Source organism: Salvelinus sp. IW2-2015, linkage group LG35, assembly GCF_002910315.2.
Source record: "Salvelinus sp. IW2-2015 linkage group LG35, ASM291031v2, whole genome shotgun sequence".
Taxonomy (NCBI): domain Eukaryota; kingdom Metazoa; phylum Chordata; class Actinopteri; order Salmoniformes; family Salmonidae; genus Salvelinus; species Salvelinus sp. IW2-2015.
The window spans coordinates 13,744,687-13,761,980 of NC_036874.1; positions in this window are offsets into that span (position 1 = coordinate 13,744,687).

The following is a 17,294-nucleotide window of genomic DNA, read 5'->3' on the forward strand; positions in this document are numbered from 1 at the left end:
TCCATACAGACCGTTCCTCCATACAGACCGTTCCTCCATACAGACCGTTCCTCCATACAGACCGTTCCTCCATACAGACCGTTCCTCCATACAGAATCTTTCCAGATCCTTGATATCCTTCATCTTCTCTTATGGACTGCCCTCTTCAATTCAAACTACAGGTTTTCAATGGGGTTCAAGTCAGGAGACTGAGATGGCTATTGCAAAATGTTGATTTTATGGTCAATCAAATGTATTTGTGGATTTTGATTAGTGCTTGGGGTCGTTGTTTTTCTGGTTAGATCCCACTTCCAGCCAGTTGTTTGGCTAAAATGTCCTGTGGAACCAAAATAGCCCCATAACATAAAAAATCCACCACCACCATACTTTACCGTAGGTATTAGGTACTTTTCTGAATATTATACTTCTATTTTTCAACACCAAACCCACCAGAGATCTATTTTCATGTCATCTGAACATAGTCCGAAAATGCTAACATAAGTGTTTCTTGGCAATGACTTTTCTAACAAAATCAAAGCATGGATTGCAGTCACTCCTTGTTTCACAACACTTTTTGGGAATAAAATGTTAGACATACAGTTGAAGTTGGAAGTTTACATACACTTAGTCATTAAATCTCGTTTTTCAACCACTCCACAAATTTCTTGTTAACAAACCTTAGTTTTGGCAAGTCGGTTAGGACATCTATATTGTGCATGACACAAATAATTTTTCCAACAATTGTTTATAGACAGATTATTTCACTTATAATTCACTGTATCACAATTCCAGTGGGTCAGAAGTGTACATACTGTGCCTTTAAACAGCTTGGAAAATTCCAGAAAATTATGTCATGGCTTTAAAAGCTTCTGATGGGCTAATTAACAACATTTGAGTCAATTGGAGGTGTACCTGTGGATGTATTTCAAGGCCTACCTTCAAACTCAGTGCCTCTTTGCTTGACATCATGGGAAAATCAAAAGAAATCAGCCAAGACCTCAGTTCATCCTTGGGAGCAATTTCCAAACACCTGAATATACCATGTTCATCCGTACAAACAATAGTACGCAAGTATAAACACCATGGGACCACGTAGCCGTCATACTGCTCAGGAAGGAGATGCGTTCTGTCTCCTAGAGATGAACGTACTTTGGTGCGAAAAGTGTGGCAAATCAAATTAGAAACAACAGCTAAGGACCTTGTAAGATGGCTGGGAGGAAACTAGTAGCAAGAGAAGGTATGCGTAGATCCACAGTAAATCAGATCGTACCTATCGACAAATAACCTGGAAAAGCCACTCAGGCAAGGGAAGAAAAAAAACCCGCCCATAAAAAAGCCAGATACAGTTTGCAACTGTACATGGGGACAGAAGGCGTACTTTTTGGAGAAAATGTCACTCTGGTCTGATAAACAAAAAAGAACTGGGTTTGGCCACTATTGTACCAAGGTCATGTATGTTGGAGGGAAAAAAGGGGCAGGCTTGCAAGCCGAAAGCAACACCATCCCAACCGTGAAAGCACGGTGATACGTGGATGGCAGCATCATAAGTGTGTGGGGTGCTTTTGTTTGTGCTAGGATGGGTTACGGTGCATCGGTTCACAAAATAGATGGCATCATGAGGTAGGAAAATTAGTGATGTGATTGGAAGCAAGCATCTCAAAACATCAGTTCAGGAAGTTAAGCTTGTAAAACGCCAAATGGGATCTTCAAGAAACCTGAAGACAATTGACCCAAGAATAATTCAGAGAGATGTGAATGCAAATGTGCATGTGGAACAAACGATAGTCAATGTATTGCGAAGTGGCACATCTATCAAAAGGCCCTTGACCTATCAATACCCATTAAGAAAATTGTGTGTGGGTAACTGAAAAAAAGGCGGTTTGAGCAAGAGCTTGATCAAACCTGACTCTATTACACGCAGGCTCTGTTCAGAGAGATTGGGCCAAACTCAGCTCAAATCTATGTGGGAAGCTGTGGAAGCTACCCAAAAACGTCACTATATGACCCAAGGTTAAACAATTTAAATGCGAATGCTTTACACCAAATACTAATGGCAAGTGTATGTAAACTTCTGACCCACGGGTATGTGTATGAAAGAAAATAAAAAGCTGAAATATAGATTCTGTCTCTCACTATTATTCTACATGTCCACGTTCTTAAAATAAATGCTCGATCCTTGAATGACCTAAGGCAGACATTTAACTAGGATTAAATGTCAGGAATTGTGAAAAACTCAGTTTAAATGTATTTGGCTAAGGTGTATGTAAACTTCTGACTTCAACTGTATTTCCTGTAGCCCTTTCATGCAGTCAATGACCAAAAAGCGCCCTCATTGGCCTCATGAGTAGAACGTTATTAATGTTTTTCAGAATTTCGTAATCAATCAAGGTTTTTTTGGTGTTTCTATGTCAAATAGTTTTGTTATATTTTAGTCTCCTGTGATGTATATAAAGTGAAAACTCTAAATTGAATACAATTTTGCTCACGCTGCAGACGGCTATATCGTTCTGTTAATACAGGACTATTTAAAGGCCCACTTTTGTGATTTAATTTTTTWAATTTTTTATAAAATGTGTATATATAGATCTTTTTTTTCAGGGGGTGCTGCCGCACCCTCAGCACCACCACTATGATTACGTGAAAATCTTAGCATCTATGTCTCCCTGTTGGAAATGGTCAGAAATATCAGTTGCCCAGCTCCCCCTATGGAGAGATCCCATTGAAAAACATTGCTGGCTATTCTGGCAATTGGCAATTGCATATCCAACAGTCTATTCCAAAGTTTATAAATGGCCAAGGACAACAAGTATCCACTTGGAAACGTGTCTATTTACCCAATTTCTGGGTAGAGAAGATTTGACTGAGAGGTTAGAAGATGTTAGTAGAAGGGGTGAAGAGAGAAGATGACAACGTCTTTATCAATCTCAACTCAGTCTTGAGATAATATCCAAAAGAGCTTGTAGTAAATGCAGACCATGACCTCATGTTACAGTAATCCTGTCTACAAGGTGAACACGAATTCCACCATATTATGGATATATGAGAGAAGTTTAAGATTCTAGGCAATGTTTGTTTTCGGAGGAAACAGCGCGGAATTGAATTAGGAGAGACAGCGGTGAAATGAGTGCAGGATGGTCTTTCGATTCCACCAATCAAATAAACAGCAAAAGGGTGACAGACCGCAGGGAAATCTTTTGGGGGAAAGTTGTGTCCCTGACACTCTGTGAGAGGAACAAAGGGAGAGAACAGGAGAGAGAGAGAAGAAAGTGAGAGATGGAGAGAGAGATAGAAAGAGAGTGGAACAAAGGGTGTGAGTTAGAAAGACAGAGAGACATTCACTGAGAGGAGAAGAGAGCGAGAGAGAAAGAGGACACAAAAAGCAGCTTGACTGGGTTTGAGACCGTGCCAGGATGTCCTAGAGGGCCACGGCTCTAATTGCTTTTGTTATTGATGCACCAGCAGGTGTCAGCAAAGCAAATGCTAAGGAGGATACACGGCACCTCCCTCATGAGCTGCATTATTCATAGAGAGCATCATCATTTGTCCTCCCATGCCATGCATACTTAGAATTCCGCTTGACGGGGAACTTGATCCTCTCTCCGGACACATAGTGTGATGACATCACACACATAGGTACACACATGACCCCACAAGCACTTATAAGACCCCCCCCCAACACACTTGCCCTCCATGAAAATGTACTATCTACTACATTCTATTCTTCAATATCCTCCCTGATCTTCCATGCCTGTACATCAATGTCCCTCTGTTTACCTCGATTGTCTTATTCTCGAGTTCCCACTTCACCCAATAAGGTATACTGTACTCTTATAGCATCTGAGCATGAAGGTATACAGGAGTGCAGGTGTACACTGAACTCAGTTCTAGGGAGAATGACCTGTTATTCACAGAGGAGCAGTCTCAGAGTAGGAGTGCTGATCCTGGATCAGGTCCAATCTGTCCATATAAAAGGTGACATCTTATCCCATACAAGTGCTGTTACTCTGAAACTCTTTGTAAATACGGGGCCAACGTGGGTATAAAGGAGTGTTGGTGTACAATGAGCTCATGTAGTTGTAGGTAAGTCTGGAGGAAGTTTTCCTTGCAGGATAATTGGGTCTTGTTAAGAATTCTTTATGCGCCTCTCTCTCCGCCTGTTTGCAGCCGCTGGAATGCTGCCCTGGTCCTGGCGGAGTCGTAAAGAGAGCTACGAGATGGGCTCTTCTGAGCAGCCCACTTCAATCCACTTAATGTAATAGAGAGGCTGGAGTAGGCCGCCCTCTGACCAGGGCTCTGCCGCATTAGCGGAAAAATGTCCACTCCACTGAGCCTGGTGAATCCACAGCTACTGTGTGTCAATGGGACTATCACTGTGGTCACTGCAGCAATGCCACCATGAGTTCACAGGCTAGTTTAAATGGTAAAGGCAGCTAAGGGTGAAGGGTGCGGAGGGGTGGTCTGAGACATGTATCGCAAGAAGTTAGATACCAAGTGTAATAGATCTGCGTTGGAGAGCTATTGATTTACTGGTTATGGGCCTTTAGTATTATTCATATTATTCATATACTGCATCTGGAATGGCTTGTAATTACAGATTCCCTATCATACATACAGACGCGAGGGRGGACAGAAAGACAGACAAAGTCTCAGACAGATTGGCAGCCGTCTCCTGTGTAATGCCACTACTATTTACATCTCCCCAGGGCTCCCGCTGTTTCCAGTCAAGTGTTGTCTGTCTTGTGCCTGTGAGCAATCTCTCTTTTTCTCGTTCTTTATCTCTCTCTCTTTCTCTCTCTAGCTCCCTCGCTCTCTCTCACACTCACTCTCTCTCTCTCTCTATTTCTCTCCATCTGTCTCTAACCCTCCCTCTCTTTCTCTGTCTCTTTCTGTCTCTGTCTCACTCTCTCTCTCATGAGCTCTTCAAAACACAGCAGGAGGGAACCACCAAGATCTGAATGGAACTGATTTAAAGGACAATTCCACCCAAAAACGATCTTTTGGTATTTGTTTCATTAGTCCGTTGTTTATATAGTCCCAAAATGTTTTGCATGTCAGCAATCAAGAAATATAACTTTCAAAATACAGAAATACTGCCAGTATGATGCATTTTACATCATATGATGCAAAACGCAGTATCATATGATGCAAAATGCATCATATCGTCTGTATTTCTGTATTTTGAAATAAATATCTGCTGAAAGTGTTGTGGAATCCAATAGGCTGCTTAAGCATTAGCTAGCCTAGCATGCTGATGAAAAAGGCAGTTTAATAAAAAACAGTATTTTGATCTTCTCAATTTCGCGGCCTGGATAATGGGATAATTAGGAGCACAGCGACACCTTCCATCCATGGACTGAGATTCGTTTTCAAGCCATATCCCTCGTCCGTCACGGTGGGCCTAGGACTGTTTCGACTTGAAGGCAGGTCCTGAACTTCAAGTTGAGTTTTGGCTAATTGTAATGTCAACACTGCATCCTTTCTTGACCTTTACCAGGAAATGTGGTGACAGTGACCATGATAACGTGGTGTGAGTTCACAAGAGCCCTCTTCAATCAGAAGCGGCAACCAAGGCAAGAGGAATGTGCCTGCGCATGTATGGGCCTGTGTGTGTATGAATGTGTTACATTTTCCAAGGCCACACAAATATAACTCCCTAATCAGAATGTCACAGTCATTATTTTTCATTTCTCATAGTTTACAGAAATCTATTTGCTAAAGGTCACACCAGACAGCCTAAAACTCTGGTGTTTCATTTTCATAATGCATATGTTTGTTCGTTCATTTCCCCCACTCCCAGTCTCCCACTATATCTCCCACCCCTGTCTGTCTCCCTGGGAGCATTTTTAAATCAGACAAATAGCCCCTGTTGTGCTTTCTAAAGCTACCGCTGCGAGCAGCTATCAGGGCTCAGACTTTCAATGTAAATTCTCAAGCATTAAATAATAAAAGTCTCGGGCAAGTTCATGCCATCGAGCCTTTTCAATCTGCCAATGTTGCAAAGCCTACCTCTCCTGACCTCCACTGTAATGTGTAGGCGTTCTCCTTTTCACTTTAAACAGGTATTGATATTTGTCGAGATCTGTTCTGTTACTTCCTCTGGTGGTCTTTTTTTTAATTCATGGGTGTTTTCTCCTATTTTGTTCTATCAGCTGCTTGTGAGATGATTCACTGTTGAAACCATTGCACCAGATAGAGTATATGTTAAATACTGAAGGAATTACTAAAGAATGATATGGTGTACCATGAACAAAACCAAAAAGATTTAAAAAAAAGTAAGATATGAGTAAGTAAGGGTTTTATGGTCGTAAAAAATTACAAGGCATGAAGAAGGGTCATTTAGAAACCACACTAGGGCACAGGCATGGCAGCTATTGTTGCCTGATCTCTTAAAGGAAAAATCCACTCAAAAACAATATATACAGCATATATATATTTTTTATTAGTAAGCAGTCAAGTTTTCAAGATATTGGACTTTCAAGAAACAAAGTGTCACTTGCCACATCATCCCGATGATGCGTTTTCCATCATATGATGCATTTTCCATTTTGGAACTGTATCAACGGTGGACTAATAAAAAAAATACCAAAATATTATTTTTGAGTGGAGTTTCTGACATGTCTTCAACATACAGTAGGTACTGTTTGAGATGCACTTTGGCTCGAGTAAGGGCTCGAACACACCAGTAGTGTTTGCCTGCAGAGAGAACGTACATGCGAACCGAGTGCAACCCGATTTTACATGTAGAATTACCGAAAATGTCAGCAGTCAGACATCAACAGCGCGCTGAACGCTCGGTCGACTAACAGTAGCCCTGATGTCTTTATTGACATCATCTCATCATCTTTGGTGGGGATCCTAAGCAATGTCTCTTAGAACCTTGTTACTTTACTGAGTCATGAACCTGCCTTATCCAATCAATTGATCAACGGCTCTATCTAAATCTGTGAAGCTGAAGCGTTACAAATTCCGCAATAGAAATGTAAAGGTAATTTCCGATTGAGCTAAGATATGCAGCTAAAGCGGGAACATTGCCTTTAAATTTGAAACTGAAGTTATTTGCCTTTCATGTTCACGGAAGTTCATTGCCTTTAAATTTCACAGTTCAGCTTTACAGCAGACTTTGAATAGAGCCCCAAATCAATCTTTATTAAGTTAGGATTTCACAGATCATGAGTTGGCATTTTAAGTCCGAGCCACAGGGAAACTTTTTTGAATCTCACTTTGGCTGACTGAACTCTGCAATATCAAGGCTCACAGAGAATTTGGTTCGAAAATGAACTATTGTTGTGTGAGGCGGTGTCTGGTTTTCAAGTCATCACCTTTGACACAGACAGTTGAAGGCACAGTTTCAAACATACCTCACTCTTTTAAGACAAGCCAGACTATCAGCATTTTTCCTATTGCAAACTGCAGTCTTATTTTCCATGGTTTGATCTCTTGCTCGCTGAAATGCCGTGGTGACTATACTTTTCATAATCTTTAAAACACTTTTTCTGTTTTAAAGATTATGAATGCCACTTCGGTTTGTATTGACTATTGAAAGCTCTAGGGTCACTCTCACTGTTATGCGCAGTCATATTTCTGTGACCTTCTTGACTGAAACTATTGTCAGAAAAATTCCCATTTGCATCAATATTTACTGCAAGTATGGCAGCTAGTACAAAAAGCAAGATAAAGATCTGGTTTGTATTCATTATGGGGAGGCTGTGCAGTGCACTGTGTGCGAGTGAAGTTTGTATGACTTATTAAACCTGGGGGAAAGATGCGTTTGCACTATAAGCACACGACCCAAACACTGACAGTCAATTTATCACGCTTTATCTTCTTATTCATTCATAAAATAATATCTCTACAAGATAATGTTTAGGCTGAGTTTTGATAGCTTGCATAATGCAGATAGCTTGCAAAATGTCCTCATTTTGAAGGAAAGAGTGACAAGGATAAGAGAGGAAAGTTTCGACATTGAGAAGTTGAAGCAGATCTTCCCGTCAAGTCAAAGTTTGCTCTTGAATGAATATGGCTGGATTTTGGATATGGATTTACAGATAAGAATGAACGTGAGGGATTTATGAACACTGAAGACTCATGTGTTTTCAGTCCAGTTCATTTTCATGGAGTCATGGATCAATCCCTTTAACAGTTCAATAACAGTTTAAAAACAGCATGACATCAGCCTTAGTCTCAGCAGGACGTTTACAGTGTTTTCTGAAATGACTCAACGAGACAGAACCCAAAATGAAACTTTGTGGTTTTTAGATGTTAAAATTGGGTTAGACAGTTTCCTAAATCATGCCTTTAATGCCTTATTTCAAGTATTTTAATTCAGAGTTCAAAAGGAGACATCAGATTTACTAAATCTTTAATAATGATAAGCCTTATCCTTGTGCTCTCCCTGTTAATTAGCCAATTAATAGCACGGATGGTAAAACTTGTAAGTTTGAATCCAATATAATTTCTATTGCACCAGCCAAGATTGCGGGAAATGTTATGTTAAGCCAAAAACTTTTGCTGTGATATTACCTCATTGATGAAAATGACCTTAGAACTGTTGAGTATTTCTCTGTGCATTTCTGGCAGAGGTTTTATCATTATTTTCTGAAAAGGTTTCTCTTTTTTGTCTTGATGTGTCACGTTCTGACCATAGTTCTTTTGTGTTTTCTTTGTTTTAGTGTTGGTCAGGACGTGAGCTGAGTGGGCATTCAATGTTGTGTGTCTAGTTTATGTTTGGCCTGATATGGTTCTCAATCAGAGGCAGGTGTTAGTCATTGTCTCTGATTGGGAACCATATTTAGGTAGCCTGTTTTGTGTTGGGTTTTGTGGGTGGTTGTCTTTTGTCTTCGTGTGTCTGCACTTCTGTCTTCGTGTGTCTGTACTTCTGTCTTCGTGTGTCTGTATTTTGTAGTGTTCACATTTATTGTCTTTATTAAACATGATGAACACTAACAACGCTGCGCTTTGGTCCTCTCCTTCGTCCACAGAAGAAAGCCGTTACATGATGCATACAATGCCACATTCCAGTATGCACTGAGTGTACAAAACATTATGAGCACCTGCTATTTTGTTGACACAGACTGACCAGGTGAATCCAGGGGAAAGCTATGATCCACTATTGAAGGGGAAAAGATGAAGGGGAGGAGACAGGTTAAAGAAGGATTTTTAAGCCTTGAGACAATTGAGACATGGATGGTGTATGTGTGCCATTCAAATCAAATCAAATTGTATTAGTCACATGCGCCGAATACCTTACAGTGAAATGCTTACTTAYGAGCCCCTAACCAACAGTGCAGTTTCCCAAAAAATACAGAGAAGAATAAGAGATAAAAGTAACAAGTAATTAAAGAGCAGCAGTAAAAAAATAACAATATATACAGGGGGTGCCAGTGCAGAGTCAATGTGTGGGGGCACCGGTTAGTTGAGGTAGTATCTACATGTAGGTAGAGTTAATTAAAGTGACTATGCATAGATGACAACAGTGAGTGGCAGTGGTGTGGAGAGGAGGGGCAATGCAAATAGTCTGGGTAGCCATTTGACTAGATGTTCAGGAGTCTTATGGCTTGGGGGTAGAAGCTGTTTAGAAGCCTCTTGGACCTAGACTTGGCGCTCCGGTACCGCTTGTCGTGCGGTAGTAGAGAGAACAGTCTATTACTAGGGTGGCTTTAGTCTTCCTCTGACACCGTCTGGTATAGAGGTCCTGGATGGCAGGAAGCCTGGCCCCAGTGATGTACTGGGCAGTACGCACTACCCTCTGTAATGCCTTGCGGTCGGAGGCCAAGCAGTTGCCATACCAGGCAGTGATGCAACCAGTCAGGATGCTCTCGATGGTGCAGCTGTAGAACCTTTTGAGGATCTGAGGACACATGACAAATCGTTTCAGTCTCCTGAAGTGGAATAGGTTTTGTCGTGCCCGCTTCACGGCTGTCTTGGTGTGCTTGGACCGTGTTAGTTTGTTGGTGATGTGGACACCAAGGAACTTGAAGCTCTCAACATGCTCCACTGCAGCCCTGTCGATGAGAATGGGGGAGTGCTTGGTCCTCTTTCCTGTAGTCCACAATCATCTGACCTCCTCCCTATAGGCTGTCTCGTTGTTGTTGGTGATCAGGCCTACCACTGTTGTGTCATCAGCTAATTTAATGATGGTGTTGGAGTCGTGCCTGGCCGTGTAGTCATGAGTGAACAGGGAGTACAGAAGGGGCTGAGCACGCACCCCTGAGGGGCCCCTGTGTTGAGGATCAGCGTGGCGGATGTGTTGTTCCCTACCCTTACCACCTGGGGGCAGCCCATCAGGAAGTCCAGGATCAAGTTGCAGATGGAGGTGTTAAGTCCAAGGGTCCTTAGCTTAGTGATGAGCTTTGAGGGCACTATGGTGTTGAACGCTGAGCTGTAATCAATTAATAGCATTCTCACATAGGTGGTCATTTTGTCCAGGTGGGAAAGGGCAGTGTGGAGTGCAATAGAGATTGCATCATCTGTGGATTTGTTGGGGCGGTATGCAAATTGAAGTGGGGCCGGAACAGCTGGTGCTCTTGTGCATGTTTCAGTGTTATTTGCCTCGTAGCGAGCATAGAAGTAGTTTAGCTCGTCTGGTAGGCTCGTGTCACTGGGAAGCTCTCGACTGTGCTTCTCTTTGTAGTCTATAATGTTTTGCAAGCCCTGCYACATCTGACGAGCATCAGAGCCGGTGTAGTACGACTCGATCTTAGTCCTGTATTGATGCTTTGCCTGTTTGATGGTTCATCGGAGGGCATAGCGGGATTTCTTATAAGCTTCCGGGTTAGAGTCCCTCTCCTTGAAAGCAGCAGCTCTAGCCTTTAGCTCAGTGTGGATGCTGCCTGTAATCCATGGCTTCTGGTTGGGGTATTACGTACGGTCACTGTGGGGACGACGTCATCTATGTAGTTATTGATGAAGCCAATGACAGACGTGGTCTACTCYTCAATGCCATTGGAGGAATCCCGGAACATATTTCAGTCTGTGCTAGCAAAACAGTCCTGTAGCTTAGCATCTGCTTCATCTGACCACTTTTTTATTGATCTAGTCACCGGCGCTTCCTGCAATAGCTCTACACTTGCTTAGATATCGTGCACCAGCTGTTATTTACAAAAATACATAGTCCGCCGCCCCTTGTCTTACCAGATGCCGCTGTTCTATCCTGCCGGTACATTGTATAACCAGCCAGCTGTATGTTGATATTGTTGTTATTCAGCCACGACTCCGTGAAGCATAAGATGTTACAGTTTTTAATGTCTAATGGTAGTTTAATCTTCCGTGTAACTCTTCGATTTTATTGTCCAAAGATTGCATGTTTGCTAGCAGAATTGAGGGAAGTGGGGATTTATTAGATCGCCTCCGAATCCTTAGAAGGCAGCCTGCTCTCCGGCCTCTCTTTCTCCGCCTCTCTTTCTCTGCCTCCTCTTTCTCCAGCCTCTGAATGGGAAAGACAAAAGATTTAAGTGTCTTTGAACGGGATATGGTAGTAGCTGCCAGGCGCACTAGTTTGAGTGTGTCAAAAACTTCAATGCTGCTTTCCCGTACCAAGAATGGGCCACCAGCCAAAGAACATCTAGCCAACTTGAAACAACTATGGGATGAATTGGAATCAACATGGGCCAGCATCCMTGTGGAACGATTTCGACACCTTGTAGAGTTCATTCCCTGACGAATTGAGATTGTTCTGAGGGCAAAAGGGGGTGAAACTCAATACTAGGAAGGTGTTCCTGATGTTTTGTACATGCAGTGATTTCACAAAAAAGTTTTAATGCAACTTTTTGGTTACCGAAGGTATTTTCAAGTATACCTCTCTCTCTCTCTTTCTCTCTCTCTTTCTCTCTCCCCTTCTCATGCTCTYCTAAGAGTGTCCCACACTCACTGGAGCCCAGCTCTCATTKATCAAAGTGGAAGAAGAATATCAGGGATGTGTGTCACCCAAAGCCTGAATTGGACTTGGACCAATTTGATGCGGCCGAGCCCAAGCTGAGGACTGAATTATTTTGAGAAATTGATTTATGCAAGGCTGCTGTACTGCCTCCAGAGCTGCAGAGTTCTGCAAACCCCAAGCCGGAAAAAAACGAACATGCATGAAGTTGATTAAATGTTTATAACCATCTTGCTGCCTACTCATTTCCTCTACATGAACGATAAGGGTTGGATTATTATCCCACATGACAATAACGAGCTCTGGAAAAACAATCAATAACCGTGTCTGTCCCAAGAGATCATTTACCCAAGGATCACAGTCTGTTGTAGTGGTTTCACTGTGAAATATTATGTTGGTAATCGTCACAATTATGGGTTAACTAAAGTAAACGGGTACCTATACATAATAGTTAGGTATTTTTATGAATTTAGGGATTTCTGCAATGTAACAGTATCTTACAGTGGAACAGTGAAACAGTGGAAATCACGTTTTTCATCAAATGGGATGATATTTGGATGAAACCAGTTCAAAGTAGGGCGACACAAGAGATGAAAAATGACTGTAGTTGGTACATTGATAAAGTTTGATCATAAAGTTACTGTCAAACAGTAACAGTAACGTTTTAACAGTAACGTGTCAAACACTTGGATTCAGGAGGCAGTTATTACTAAGGATTTAATTAAGGCTTTATGCAACGTCACATAAAGCTGGAAATGTAATGCACCAATGGTAGCGTCKTATCATCTTTACTATTCACATTTGCGCTTATGCCTTGCTTTGGCTTTATTTACAAACCGTAAATGAGTAATACAAAAGATATCGGTAACCTTTCATCTGTGGTGTGACTGTTAGCGAGCAAGCTACTTCCCAGCATGCCGGCTAAAGCACACTGTGTTGTGACTGGATGCCATGTAACGTAACGTTAGATAATACAGCAGTGGCTGTGGCTGTTTTGACTTGTGAACTGTATATTTTCTGTAACACACCTATATGTTTTTTGTTCTTCCATCCATAAGCCCCCTACATTGAGTCTGAAAACTGCCAGCACACAGTTGGCACAAAGGAATGTTGTCCACAAAAGGAGTTGCGGTGTGTATAGCATTTCAAATGTAACCCTTGGGATTATTATTTCACTCTCCATCTCCTTTTGTCTTTCTCCTACCATCAAGCAGTAATGATAGAGTATGTGTTGACTTTTCTAGGCAACCACGGCAACCACTGCAGCAGGAATGCTGTGATACAAAATCAGCTTTCCCACAGCCAAAGACGAGGGSTTATGCTGTGATACAAAATCAGCTTTCCCACAGCCAAAGACGAGGGCTTATGCTGTGAAGCCTGTGAAAACATATACGAGTTATAGTCGTTCATTTGAAATCTACATCGGTTGAGCATTTCAGGCAGACGAACATTTCCAAATACAAACATTCAAAAGTTTCACAAAAAAGTGCACAACCAAATATTGCATATTTCAAATTGTCCAGTACATCTGTTTTATGCTGTTTTCATCTACGTCCTGTAGCCCATTGTTTACCTTGTTACCTGGCAACGACCACAAGTGCATTTCAGAGCTGTCAATCAAGGCGAGATCATGAAGATAAGCTCTCCGCCCACTCAGCCTGTTCTTCCAGGCTTCCTGATTGTTAAAGATGAGAGAAAAGGTCAAATGTCTTCAATTCTGAGTGTTTTAATGTTGTACAAATATTATGGGTGACGTTTTGGTCATTCAAAGGCTTCAGAAATAGGATGACTGTGTGGGACCTTTAACACACAGAAGGTCACCTATGTTGAGGAAATAGATAATGACTATGGCTATGATTGTGAACATAGTAAGAAAGGTATAGGAACAGGGCTGGCCAGAAGGACAAATTATTTTGCAACTTGTGACCACCATACTGAAGTGTTTTGGAAGCTGAACACGATTCAATAAAAAAATGTGAMGACAAAAACAAGWATAAATCCAAGAAAAGAGTACGCCACAGAGTATTATCTCCACCCAGGCTCTTCTTTCCCCTTCCAGCAATGAAACATGAAGCACTGAGTMGGGCCAATGGGTTCGGTTTACTTGGTATGACGATTCTGGATTTCAAAACTGGTGCAGAGATTTTAGGATCAGACATATTAATAAAATAGTTATTTTATTGGAGGCTTTCGGACAAGAACATTATTTACAGTCAGTTGCTAGCTAGAGGTTATTACTTCCCTTCACCCCTTTCTCTCCATGAGTTAAACAAAAAGAACAGAGAAAGAGAGGGAAGGAGAGAGAGAGATAGAGGGAAGGAGAGAGAGATAAATAGAGCCGAAAAAGACAGCTGAGAGGAAGGACAGAGAGAGAAAGAGAGGAAGAGGGAGAGAGAGTATAAGAATGATGAGCATTCAAACAGCAGCTCTCCTTTCACTTTTTCTTAATACCAATATCATACTGTATTGATAGATTCATACACAATATGGTCACAGAGTTTTCAAACCCAGAGGCACATCATAGCGATACTTCCGGCAACGTGTTGAGAAGCAGACTTGACAGACTCGACAGACCAGATTTGGGGTTTGGCAAGTCAATGGGAGAAGTGAAAAGTATCCTTAATTGTTAATTGTCTCGAATTCTAAAGGCAAAACCTAGATACGTGCCAATGTAGCTAAACGTGTCTTTACTACAATCAATCAAATCAATCAAAATGTATTTATGTGTTTTAATTCAGCAGTTGTTACAAAGAGCTTATACAGAAACCTAGCCTAAAACCCCAAAGAGCAAGCAATGCCGATGTAGAAGCATGGTGGCTAGGAAAAACTCCCTAGTAAGGCTAGAACCTAGGAAAGAACCTAGAGAGGAACCAGGCTCTGAGGGGTGGCCAGTCCTCTTCTGCCTGTGCCGGGTGGAGATTATAAGAATACATGGCCTCTTAGTGAATAGGGGGCGCTGTTTTCACTTTGGGAAAAAATCGTGCCCAAATTAAACGGCCTCGTACTCTGTTCTAGATCATACGATATGCATAGTATTATTACTATTGGATAGAAAACACTCTGAAGTTTCTAAAACTGTTTGAAATATATCTGTGAGTAAAACAGAACTTATTTGGTAGCAAACTTCCAAACAGGAAGTGAAAATTCTGAAAATGGGGCTCTGTGTCAGGCCTTGCCTATTCAATTGCCTTATATTTATGGATCTGTATGCACTTCATACGCCTTCCACTAGATGTCAACAGGCAGTAGATTGTTAAATGGGGTGTCTAGCTTGATGTGAGACCGAATGAGAGCTTTTGGTGTGACAGGTCCGCCTTATCGGCAGTATTTAGCCGCGCACCAGGGAACCCCACATTGTYTTCTGAAATGCGTTAGGTATACACGAYGAAATGCTCCKTCTTGGAATTTATTGGATAGATATGAGAAAAACATCATAAAGATGGATTTTCAACTGAGTTTGACCAGTTTATTCRACGTTTATTGTGACTTTTGGAATTTTTCGTTCCATGCGCCAAGAGTTGATGGACATGTGCCCTCCACAATGCTAGCCAAAGTTGCTAATTCGACAGAAGAAATGGACATTCTAAAACAAAACAACGATTTATTGTGGAACTAGGACTCCTTGCACTACATTCTGATGGAAGATCAYCAAAGGTAAGAGAATATTTATGATGTTATTTCGTATTTCTGTGGAATATGTTGGCTCCAACATGGCGGAAAATTGCTGGGCGCTGTCTCAGAATATTGCATGCTGTACTTGTACTTAAAGTATTTTTTTTAAATCTAACACAGCGGTTGCATTAAGAACCAGTGTATCTTTCATTTGCTGTACAACATTTTTTAGTAAAGTTTATGATATTTTTTGGTTAGATTACGTGACTGTCCAAAATTCTCCGGACAATTTGGTGCATTATGGCGCCGTATTCACAATGTAAAACCAGGATTTGTAGCTATAAATATGCACATTTTTGAACAAAACATACATGTATTGTATAACATGATGTTATAAGACTGTCATCTGATGAAGTTGTTCAAAGGTTAGTGATTCATTTTATCTCTATTTGTGGGTTTTGTGAAAGCTATGTTAGCGGTGAATAAATGGCGTTGTGTGTTTGGCTATTGTGGTGAGCTAACATAATATATATTGTGTTTTCGCTGTAAAACATTTAAAAATCGGACATGTTGGCTGGATTCACAAATGTTTATCTTTCATTTGCTGTATTGGACTTGTTCATGTGTGGGAAGTTAAATATTTCAAAAAATATTTTTGAATTTCGCAGCGGAATGTTGTGGGTGTTCCGTAGCAGAACCCCGGGGCGAGAAAGGTTAAGGACAGTTCGTTCTTCAAGATGTTCAAATGTTCATAGATGACCAGCAGGGTCAAATAATAGGTCCTCTGGGACGAGAGAGAGAGATGGAGAATTAGATGGAGAATCCAGAGCTTCCGGCGACAGTTCCCAGTCCAGTCTGTACGTTTCACAGTACGGAACCTCCAACGACGGTTCACAGTCCGGAACCTCCAGCGACGGTCCACGGTCCGAACCTCCTGCGACAGTCCACGGTCCGGAACCCCTGCGACGGTCCACGGTCCGGAATCTCCTGAGACGGTCGACGCTACGGTCCGGAACCTCTGAGACGGTCTACGGTCCGGAACCTCCTGAACGGGCTACGGTCCGGAACCTCCTGAGACGGTCTAACGGTCCGGGAACCTCCTGAGACGGTTTACGGTCCGGAACCTCCTGAGACGGTCTACGGTCCGGAACCTCCTGAGACGGTCTGCGGTCCGGAGTCTCCAGCGACGGTCTGCGGTCCGGAGCCTCCAGCGACGGGTGGCGGTCCAGAGCCTCCAGCGACGGTCGGCAATCCAGAGCCTTCAGCAGGGGTTCTCAGTCCAGAGCCTCCTCGCACGGTCGGCGGTCCAGTTCCTCCGGCGACGATCCACGGTCCGGTGACTCCAGCGACGACCCACGGTCCGGAGCTTCCGACGACGATCCCGGCACCAGAGCCGCCATGGAGGATGAAGAATCTGCGAGCGGAGTGGGTACTCGCCCCACACCGGAGCCGCTCCCGACGTCCTGTGTCATTCATCGTAGATGCCCACCCGGACCCTCCCCTATTGAGTCAGGTTTTGCCCGGAGTCCGCACCTTTGGGGGGGGGGGGGATACTGTCACGCCCTGACCATAGAGAGCTGTTTATTCTCTATATTGGTTGGGGCGTGATAGTGACTAGGGTGGGTCATCTAGGTGATTAATGGTTTATGTTGGCCTGGTATGCTTCCCAATCAGAGACAGCTGTTTATCGTTGTCTTTGATTGGGGATCATATTTAGGTAGCCATTTTTCCCCATTATGTTTGTGGGATCTTGTCTACAGATAGTTGCCTGTGTGCACACCAGTAGCTTCACGTTTCGTTTGTTCTTGTGCTTTATTGTTTTGTTTGGTGA